Raw genomic sequence first — 11,234 nt, 5'->3', positions numbered from 1 at the left:
GGATTTTCTGTGATGTGCAGACTTAGCTTCCAGAAGTAGAATGCTCGGCCACTTGTCCACTTCATTTTCCTTAACTTCATTTAGTTGTTCACAAGAAGATAATTCTTAATGAAATAGGCATTCTAATTGATAATAGCATGTGGAGCAGAATAGAATTTAAATAGAATTTTCTTTTATGATTTAGCCTTTTTATGTTCACTTGAAGTTCCACAACACACAGGAAAGGAAAGCTGCAATTCAAGTTAAAGCTCTTTGACTTTCATTCTTTCCTGGATTTGGTTGGGTTTGAGGTGTGTAATTAGTATTTGTTTCCTGTCAGTTTCTAAGAAAGTGGGCTAATACTTTAGAAAAGCAAAAATACAGATGTTTCAGAAGTGATTCATAAAAATATCATAAGGAGGAAATAATAACAAATACCTATGCCAGAAAAAGTACATTGCCTACAATTCAATTTTGAAAGAAATTTATAGGAAACTAACTAACTTTGCTTTCAACCACTAAGATGAAATTGGAGCTTTATTAAACTTACCCAAACCTGGGTTTTCTTCTAGGGAGGAATATAAAGACTTAATTACCAAGCTGATTTTTCCAGCAAAAGTTTAAAGAGATACCTGAATTAAAGCTTGTAGAGCTATCTGGATTGATAGCTGATCCAGGAATTTGTAACTAACATGCACTGTGGGACTTTCCATTGTTTGCTTTGTCCTGTTTGAGTTGTAAGAACACGGGTATTTCATCTTCCAGTGATCCACTTAGTACAGCACTGCAGTGTTCTGTTCTGTGCACTGCAAAGGATCCTTTGAATTCAAGCTTACACTTCTAAATACTAACTGCAAAGCTATCCTGATAGGTATTTTTAAATCTTGTTTTCTTTTAAGCAGTGTATTTCAGTGTCAATTATTCTTTCTGTTGAAAACTGGTAGGTGATGTGTATTATTTCAGTGTTACTGGCATACCTGGTCTCTGTGGTCTTCAGTGTTCAATGTGCAATTAATTGCAAGAGTATTTATCTTTCTTTCATACCATTTCATGTCACCTGCACATTTGTTTATACAGTTGCTTAGCATATTTTTTGCTCTATGTTTCAATTTAATTTGAGCTATAGGTTGGGCTTAACGTGGCTTCCACTGCATCCATCTGGAGATTATTTCCACATCATATATGTCAGAATTCTTCTACCTGGTATTTTGTCTTCCTCCATAGGAGTTTTTCTTCACTTTAGTTCTGGTTGTCTCTTGCCACTTAGATTTCCTGCTACTCTCTCTGTTTATTCTGTTACTCCATACTTTGTTGACAAATTTATACAGCACTACGCTTCCTATAAATGGATGCCATCATTCATGTAATAAGTGCTTATCTTTAACAATGACAGAACCTTAGATTCCTGATTTTTGTGGTCCTTCTTTCTGGCTCCCAAAGGGCCCTGCCTACATAACATTAATAATTGAAAACTATTCTCATGTTGTTTATAGAAAGTGGGTTCATGTTTTGTTCTCAGTCATGCACTAGACAGTGCTCAGTGCTGTTCCGTTCTTTACTGCTTCATAAGGTGATGTATTTGCATAGACACAATTCTTTCAAGGGTGTTCTTTAGTTCGAATTTGGCATAAATGTTGTTATTTTTAATTGGCCAGCAGAAGTGTTTGTACTTGAAATGGACCCTGAGTTCATATTCCAGCTGTGAACATTGTGTAGGTGTCATCTCCTTAGGTCACATTTTGCTTAGTGCCTTCCGTAATGTTCCTACCTACTGTAAGGACTGTTATGCTGTTTGTACTATCTCAGGGAGATAGCATCATGGAAAAATGCCTTGTCTGCATTCTTCAGTGCCTTTCAGCAGTAAGAAGAGGGAACTGTCCTCACAGAAGTAACTTAGTATGAGGCAGCAAATTACTGTTAAACTCTGGGAACCATGGAACTCTTCATGCAGGGTGTCAAAGCCCTGCTTCCATCAGCACATTTGGTACCAATATAGGTCAACATCCCACAGGCCAGTCCCCTGAAAAACAAGAAAAAGAGCACAGTTGCCAAGTCATTTCCCCTGGCTCGAGGCTGGCAGAAGGGACTGTCTGAGCAAGGAGGTTGGAACAGATGAATTCCAGAGGTCCTGTCCAACCTCGCCTGTTCTGTGATTCTGGAAATGCTGCCTTTTCTGGTTGCCATGGTTTGAATGAACAGGTGTCTAGGATTTAGGATAGAAAGTTAATGGAAATCCATTGAGATAGGTGGCCTTCATGTGCCATTTCTTCTTGTCTTGCTCAGAATAACATGGATTTTACATTAGTGCTTGAAGGATAATGAAAGGTGGGGAGTAAACTCATCGGCTACTGCACAGATAGTCCTGCATTGCCTGACAGCTTAAATATCCTTGTGGATTAACTACATACCTAGAGAGCTCAAGTTACAGACAAGAGGTCTTTTCCCTTTTTCAGCTTCATTTTCTTGGGTGTCCTGTGTATTTCTCTGGCTTGATAGCAGGTATTTTAAAAGGTCATCTTTATGTCCCAATTCTGCATATTTTAAGTATGTATTTATGTATACATAATCATTTTTTAATGTCGGTAAATGGTTTGTCTGTTATGTTCGTGCCTTTTTCCTTCAGTGAAGGGTTGAAAATACCCAGGGTGCAGCATCACAAACCGTGAGACTTCTGTGTAAATGTGCAGGGCGACCGCTGGATGTCACTCTTCTAACAAGTTTCCTCCTCCCTGGGGCTAGGGAAAAAACTGCTACCGGCTGCAGGAAGTGGAAAGAAAACGATTTCCTTTTTGAAAACAAATTGTAGATGAATGTAGGTAGCTAATGTGTGATGTCACCACAGAAATTCGTTGTTTCCACAGGCTTTCGTCTAGGAAGACAGGATTTGCTTTCTTACATATTACATTTTATAACTGACTAAGGAAAGTGAGTGCATACCATGATACCTTTTTCTGTTGAGATGTGAAGTGATAACCCTGAAATGCCACACGCAACCCCAAGCTTTCCAAGAATGTCTTAAGCATAATTTCTCTTGAAAAGCTTTTTGGAGAGGTAATGAGAGGGCTTGGGTGGACCAGCTGGTCAGTGTGCACTCCAGCCAGCTTTCAGTTGTCATGTAATGGGTTTCCAGGTTGGGACAGGCAGGCTGGTATGGGTACACAAAGTATTCCACCAAGTGCTCTGGATGGGAGTTGGCAAAATGTTTGTGTGCTCATCCTGTGAGTCAGAAACCAGTTAGTCATGTGTGTCTGTATAACAATACCATCTTATTTGTCCTAATCTGTTCTAAAAGGTGGTGCTGCCATGTTTGTCTTCTGCCTCATTAAAAGGACATGAAAAAGACAAGGGCAGAGTCACACAAAACTGCTGGTGTCTGGGAGAGTGGCTGTGGAGAGCAGCAGGTGGAAGGGCAATATACCAGCACTCCTTGGGCATGAAATGTGTTCTGTGGGCAACAGCAAGGTGTACAACTCCTTATTTGTGTGCCATTTTTTTTATTCCTGTCTGAAAAGGTACTTCCTGCTCCCACCATGTGTCAGGCTAGTGCTGCCTTGTTAGTGATCTCCCTTTTCCATTGTAGAGTCACTGCTAGTTAAAATTATGAGGCTCTCTTGCTCCTCAACAAAAACATCTAGACATACCACCTTAAAAGCAAAATACTTCTGTGAGTCCCTGAACTAGTGAGGCTTTATATACATAAAAAGCTAATTACATTGGTGGCTTTAAATAGATTTTGCAACTTTTTAGGTGAGATTCACTACGGACTTGCTTCTGGAAAGAATTTCTAGGGTATAATGGTTAATTTTTAGACAGCTGAACATCATGCTGCCTGTACTATCGATGGTTTTTTTTTCTTCTATCCAGGTATTTGTATTGATACATCTCACGATTGTTTAACTACTGCCTTTTTCTTGAAACTTGGTTGGTATTTGCCTATGGGTTCAAAATGGAATCTGTTTTGTACACACATGCTATATATTTACACCAACTTCATTTCTTACAAAGGCAGCTAGGCTTAGCAAGCTAACTATACTGTATGTGTGTTTTCTGCTGTAGCAATTGCAGGACAATGAAGACTGGACTTACATGATAGCACATACTACACATTATGTGATAGCAGGATTTGCTGCATGAAACATCTACTTTTCACACATTTCTGCATGCTACTATCAGTGATTTTTCTGTTGCAGTTCAAAGGCTGTAGATTATTGCTAGGTAGCAATACCAAATTTCACTGTGGGATTTATGTAGACAAATTATTGTTACAAGCACATACAAAACTGGAGAGAGGTTGCTCTCAAACATCAAGGGCCAGATTTCCAGAAGTAATAAGAGCTTGTGCACCATTGGACTAGATGATTTTTGCAGGCCCTTCCAAACCCAAGCCATTCTGTGATAAGTAGAAGCTGAGGACTGGTGAGTGAGCATTACTGTTGCCAATGTTCAAAAACTGGTACAAACAGAAAATACAGATGTGAAGAATGATATGGGAACAGTGCTTGTTTTTCCAGTCCACTTCTAACTTGCCTCACAGGTCAATGAGTATCTCTCACAAATCGACTCTCCATTCCAGTTCTGCCTGTATCATAATTTTTACTAACATACAAATTTACTACAAATCTCTTTGACAGATGGGGATCACCATCAAGTACCTTCTAATTTAAACTCCTGTTTGGACTAAGTGGAAATTCCCATCGAGTTTTGAATCTACAGTAGCTTCTTCTACAATAGCTACTTCAAGACATTTCTTATAGCCTTTATATAATTTTATTGATTTTTCTAAAAAATTATTATTTTTTCTTCTTTCCCACCTAGTGAGCAAGAAATCTTGAGAATAGTTTTCTGCAAGAAAATGTTCTTTGAGGAGGAAAATTCAGCTGTCTGACTTCCATCATGAGGTCTCCTCTGTGTTGCTAGCTGTGATACAGAGCACAGCCTCTCCTTCTCCAGTCAGCAGCAGCAGGTCAGGCAAGTCTGAAGGCTTTTCTGGTGGGGACTGTCACTGCAGACTCAAAGCAGTTGACCTTTGGTTAGCTGGTGTCCTGGGCTGAGGTGACAGCATGTAACCCCATGCTGCAGGAGCATGCAAGACTTGCTGCATGCATCCAGAACTGCACGCATCCAGCAGAACTTCTGGTTGGTTGCTACCACAGCCAGAGGTGGTCCTGACAGTTTCAGTGGAGAGATTGATGTGAATTTTGGTATTGAGAAAAATCCACCAGGCAAAGAGTGTTCAAGGTGCAAGAGAGTATTACATTCACCATGTATTTTTGCCTTCTCCCTGGCTTGTTCCAGACAGGCCTGCTCAGGAGATCTTTCAGCCCTTCCTTGGCAGTACTTACACTTCCAATATGCTCTCAAGCAAAATCCCCACATTTGCTACCAATTATCATTCTCCCTGAGTAGCCCAGAGCCCCACACAACAGGTCTGTTCTTCCTCACATTTTGAGTTTTGGGGCACTGCCATTTTCTCAGTGCTGTTCCTCCGGGGGGCTGGCAGAGCTGCTTCTTGCAGCGAGGCGGCCTCTAGTTGCTACGGTTCCCCTGACCCTGCTGCTCAGGGACTTACTGAGTGCCCATTTGTCTGCTGCTGCTCTTTCCCTCCATCTTCCACGTGGTGTAATGATCTTTCTGTGACCCCACTAAGCCTTCCTGACTGCCCTGCTGCCCAAGTGCTACGCTGCCTGGGCTGCAGGTGCTTAAACACCAGCTGAAGAGCTGGAACGTGCAAATGGGGAGCAGTTAAGTTTTCCCCCCTGCCAGTCCCCTTTCATGTCTGCCAAACCAGTGCATGCTGCTGTTTTTCTTGAGCCTTTCTGCCACTTTCAGCCAAGTGATATTGCTGAGAATCCGGCTGCTTATTCCCTTGGCTGAAAACCCCAGAAAGCCATGGCCCTGAGGCCTCTTGGCCTGCAACTTGAGAGGGTTTGCCTCTTAGAGCATGAATAATTAAAAAGGTTCACAGATTTCTTTCTGTCTGGAAACTGGTCATAAATCGGGGCTTGTCCAGGGACTGTGAAAACCTGATCCTGGTGCTCTTGAAAGGAGAAGAACTTGTTTTTGTCTTTTAACAGGAGAGCTTTTGGGATCTTTTCTGTATGGACTGTATGGACTTTTCTGTATGGTTGGTGTTTGTCTTAGATCTCCAAAGTCTCTGGTTGGTGTTTCTTTGTGCTCTCCAGTTACTTAAAGTTGGCCATCTGCAGCCATGTTACGTTCACTCTGTGCTTCAAGCACACAGACACATACACACATGTACACTGCTGCCTACTATATGGGCATCCTTCCTTAGTATTTTCCATTTAAAATATTTTCCTTGCCTTGAGTTACATTAACAAGGAAATCTTAATTTTTGAGGGCCTTACTTCTCTTTACATTCTCCTGTATGTTCTTCATTTGCATTATGTGATTCTTAGGCACAACAATGATGATGATAAATAAGCTTAGGTTTTGTCTCAGCATAGCCTTCTCCAGTGTACTTGGCCAGAAAAGGTAAATAAATAAATAAGCGGGGAAGGTATTTTTATTTCAGCGAAGCTGAAATTAATAATTCTTCAGTGTTGTTTGCTAAGGGAAATGGAAATAGGCCAGATTGAAATGGGAATGGCTATGGCTATCTGTGTGATCTTAACTTATTTAATTGGACTAGTTTAAAATTGTAGTTTGGGCTAAATCACTGAGTGCTGCCTCCTGTGTACAGGGACCTGCAGGAGCCTTTTAGATATTTTTATTTTTCCATTTCCTGGCACCAATGGGAGTTGCACCAGCTGGATATACTTAGAAATAAATAGTGGGGCAGGAAAGAAAGTATGGGCTTACTTTGCAAGCAGAAGAGAGATAATATGTTGGCTGTGTGCTCCAGTATTTTAAACTTCAACTTTGACCCCATGAAAATGCTACATCTCTGCTGGATGATTGGTTATTAGAAGGCAGTGTTTAGAAGCCAGCAACAAGCTAAATCCCTGTTTCTTGCCTGCATATGCAGAAAAAAAAACACAAAACAGTTTTCTCCTGCAATATTTTGTCTCCATAAAGTGTTTGTAATTTAGAGCAGACAGTACAGTAACAAAGAGGAGTTATTGGTTATTGCAATGTATCTCTTAGAATGGTGGATCCTCCATAGTGGGAAAATGTGTGTGTGTGTGTAAAACAGCTCCACTTTGTACCTAGATAGTGTTCTTCAACCAAGAAAAGTGGAATACCTTGCAGACACCTGGAATATATTAGCTGCTGGAGTAGGTGCTGGTAGTAAATAGGCTGTTGTTTCTATTTCACTCTTCAGATTCCCAGAAATACGTGAGCAATTTTCAAAATGGCATTGAAAGTTTGCAACAACTTAGGAGTATTGTCTAGTGTATTCACACTTTCTAGTTCTACAAAAATAGCAAATCTAAGTCATGTAGGTTATACTGATTCCTGCCAGGAGCTATCTTAACATGTGACAGGATTTGACCTCCTTTTTGATAGCTTCTATATAAAGAATTTTATTTTTCTCTCAAGCTAACAAAGCAAAAACCAACTCTTGCTCATGAAGGCTGGAGAAGATGCTCTACTTGTAAATTTTTTGGTCAGGTTAGATTATCTTGTGATAGTGCAGTGAATGAATGAGAGGAAGGTGACTGGGAGAGAAATCATCATAAAATTACTGAAAATAATAAATGTTCATAACAGTCATAAGATAAATTCATGGGGTTGGACATTAAAACTTTACTTACAGGCCATTTCAAATATAAAGAGTATGTAAGCTAACTACTTTCTTCTTTCTCTTCACTTTCTTCAGTAAGAGATGATTTTCACTTACATAGTAGCTGGTTGGAAAATTCAGGACTAGTTTTGGAGTGAAATCTTAAATATGAGCTACAAATCCATGAGCATAGGGATGACAGATCACAGAGATAACTTTATCTATTGTACATGCATTCTTGCTACAGAAATTGTTACTGTAACAATGAAACAATTAATAACAACTTTAAATACTGCCTTTTGATTTTAACAGCAGGATTCAGATGCTTTCTGAACTTCTTTCTTATACTTAAAAAATTCAGGATCATGACTGAGCATTTACTTAAAGTAGCCACATGATGGCAATATTGCTAATCTTTAACTTTATTAATTGAAACCAATTTGCTGGCTCTGTTTTTGATTCAGAATCAGGTATCTAATTCTAGAAGAGTACTAAATTTCTCCGGTTTTTAGAGGAAATATTTCTTTCATTATTTCTCTTTGTATACATGATACCTTGTGTGTGTATATGGTCCATGCTTACATCCCTGCCCTCTGGAGAAAAAACTGAACAGCCACAGTGCTTAATCTGTGACACCACGTAGTCTTCAAGTGTGCTGTACCATGCTTGGGGGTTATGCTGAGGCTTTGGAAATGGGAGAGTTACAAAAAGAAGGGAGTATGGAACAAAGATCTTTTCTCAGTAACTGAAGGCACAGGATATTTTACAGTCCACTGTTTCTGATAAGCCCCGTGGAGAAATTACTGCATTGTGTCACAACAGTATTTTGGTTCTCTGCATTAAAGAACGTGCAGAGCTGGGTATGTACCCCCTACACTACCTGGCCAGGGGAGATCTTTGCAACCCCTCATAGCTCTCTGCAGGATCAGGGCCTGCTTTGGACTGTGCAGCAAGTGACTGCCAAGTCAAGTGCTTTGAGAGTCCCCACCATGAATGAGGAGCATGTGGAAACCCTTACAGCAAAGGCTTCAGAGGAAAAAAGGCAGAAGACACCCGTGGCCCAGGAAAGAATGGTTCTTGTATGACTGGAGACATGCTCAAGAGAGCATACCAGCAAAAAGGGCTGGTTACTGAAGAAAGGGGGATAGAGAAAAGCACACTGAGCCAGCTATGGTAACAGCAGAGTTACCAAGTAAACTTGGTTCTGCCCTGAAAACCATGACACTGAAATCAAACCACTTTATGAGGCACTCTGTGGGTCTCAGTTTAGCACAGGCAGGATTTTACAGGCAGAAGGAGAAAATGCTACTTTCCCTTTTTTTTTCCTTTTTTTTCCTTTTTTTTTTTTCTTTTTTCCCCTTTATGAGCTGCAGTGGAACCTGTAAAAGGATTGTCCCAAGTGAGAACTGAGCAATTTCTGAAATGGTACAGCTATAAAACAGGAGAACAGGAGGAGGATCTGGCGCCAGTGAAGGAGCTCAGCCGAGCTGAAGCAAGATCTTCATTAGTGTCCTTAGATTCTCAATGTGATAAATATGGGTGAGTTTTGGTGGAGACTGGAGGAAAAATGTGTTCTTTTAGCCAAAGTAACTATCATCTTGACAAACATTTTGCTGAATTGTTATTTGAATGAATATTTAATGTAAAACATGCAACCTGCTCTAATAAGAGCACATTCATAATTTCTAGCATGCTAGTCCTGTCCAAAATTCACTTGGCTTTGCTCTGGGTAAGGGATACCTTATGAAGGAAATGTTGGACTGCAGCTACACTTGGCTGAAGCACACAGTACAACATGAACAGCTGTGGAAGCCAGATTTACTGCAATAAGTGAGGCTGCTAAAATCCTGACATGACTTTGATTTTTTTTTTAATGAAAAAGTCCAATATAGAGTTTATAACTTTTCATACAGTTATTTATTTTGGGAATAAGAGATCTGCCAAAGACAGCAGGTAGTTAATACCCAATTCAGACTGCATTTAAATAGGAAAGGACCTATTGGCTACATCCTTAGGGACCCTGTGATTAACCTACAGGGAGCTGTAGGTGGGTTTTTCCACATGCATTCAGATGAAACATGAGTTAGAGTTGGCTTCCAATATCCTGACTATCTTCAAGTTGAAATCAGATGTGGCAGATAATTCAGTTCATCCTCTGCAGAAATGTTCCTTTCTTTTGGACATGGAAGATAGGCCCATTGTAGATGGCATCTAGCTGGGGTACAGATCAATCCCTGCTTCTGTCCCTGATGTAGGGTGTGTTACCCCGTGGCTGCAACTAAAGACCACGCAACCACTTGCTCACTCCACCACATCTGGGATGGAGGAGGGAATTGGGAAAGTGAGAAAACTCATGGGTTGAAATAAGGACAGTTATGTAGGTAAAGCAAATGCCATGCATGCAAACAAGGCAAACCAAGGAATTGATTCACTACTCCCACTGGCAGGAAACTGTTGAGCCACCTCCAGGGGAGCAGGGCTCCATCAAGCCTGATGGTTATGTAGGAAGGCAAAGACCATCACTCCAAGGGTCTCCCCCAGCTTTACATGCTAAGCATGACATCATATGGCATGGAATATCCCATTGATCAGATGGGATCTGCTCAGTCCTCACCCAGCTCCTCCTGCACTTCCAGCCTCCTCGCTGGTGGGGTGGTGTGAGAAGTAGAAAAGGCCTGTGTAAGCACTGCTCATGATGAAAACATCCCTTTATTATCAACACCTTTTCCAGCATGACTGTAACACAGCCCCATACAAGCTCCTATGAAGAAAATTAGCTCTACCCCAGCCAAAACCAGCACAGATGCACATGGGTGCTTGGCATGAACTACAACTTTCAAGCCTAATTCTCCGTAAGTATCCTGTGCCAGGCAGCAGTTGTTTGTGATCAGCTCCAGAGGCCCTGTGCTTGGGCTCTGCAGCAGATTCAGCTCTAGTTTGGGGGATGACAGGGCTCAGTCAAAAACCTGCTTCACCCTGTGCTGCAAGGGCTTGGAGGTGGGTGTCACTTGTTAGTGCTGAAGAGGCTGTGGTCACTTTTTAAAACCCCTGTGGTGAAATTGCCAGCATTTGTCCAACTTTTCTCTTTGCTCAGTATTCCTAATAAAAAAGCAGGGATAACAATCTCTGCATTGCTCCTGAGAGTGCTCTGAGGCTAAATCCATCAGTGCTTGTGAGACTGCCAGTGATGGGGGTCACAGATATCCCTGTAGATACCACAGGACAGATTAATGCCTTCCATATTCCAAGTGTCTCATAGGATTTTCTGGGGTTAACGCGTTAAATGCTGACAGTGTGGACATTGTGTACAAATGTGGCACTGGGCATTTATTAATGTAATACAATAGATATCTGGGCTTAGCTGCTAACTCTCTTGTTGGGTAGGGCACTGCAGCTATTTGCTACTGATGTGACAATCCACTGAATGGGGCACCTTAGGAGCTTTTCTAATCTAAGGTCACTGGTGAATTATAATCACAGGAGCTCATTTGCTTCTACTCTTATCAAACCCTATCAGCAAGTTTTAGGTCCCTTGATGCATGAATGTAGTGTTTTAAAGCCCACAAGAAGA

This window comes from Heliangelus exortis, chromosome 1, assembly GCF_036169615.1.
Source record: "Heliangelus exortis chromosome 1, bHelExo1.hap1, whole genome shotgun sequence".
Classification (NCBI taxonomy): domain Eukaryota; kingdom Metazoa; phylum Chordata; class Aves; order Apodiformes; family Trochilidae; genus Heliangelus; species Heliangelus exortis.
The sequence above is the reverse complement of the archived record's forward strand: the minus strand, read 5'-3'. Positions refer to the sequence as shown.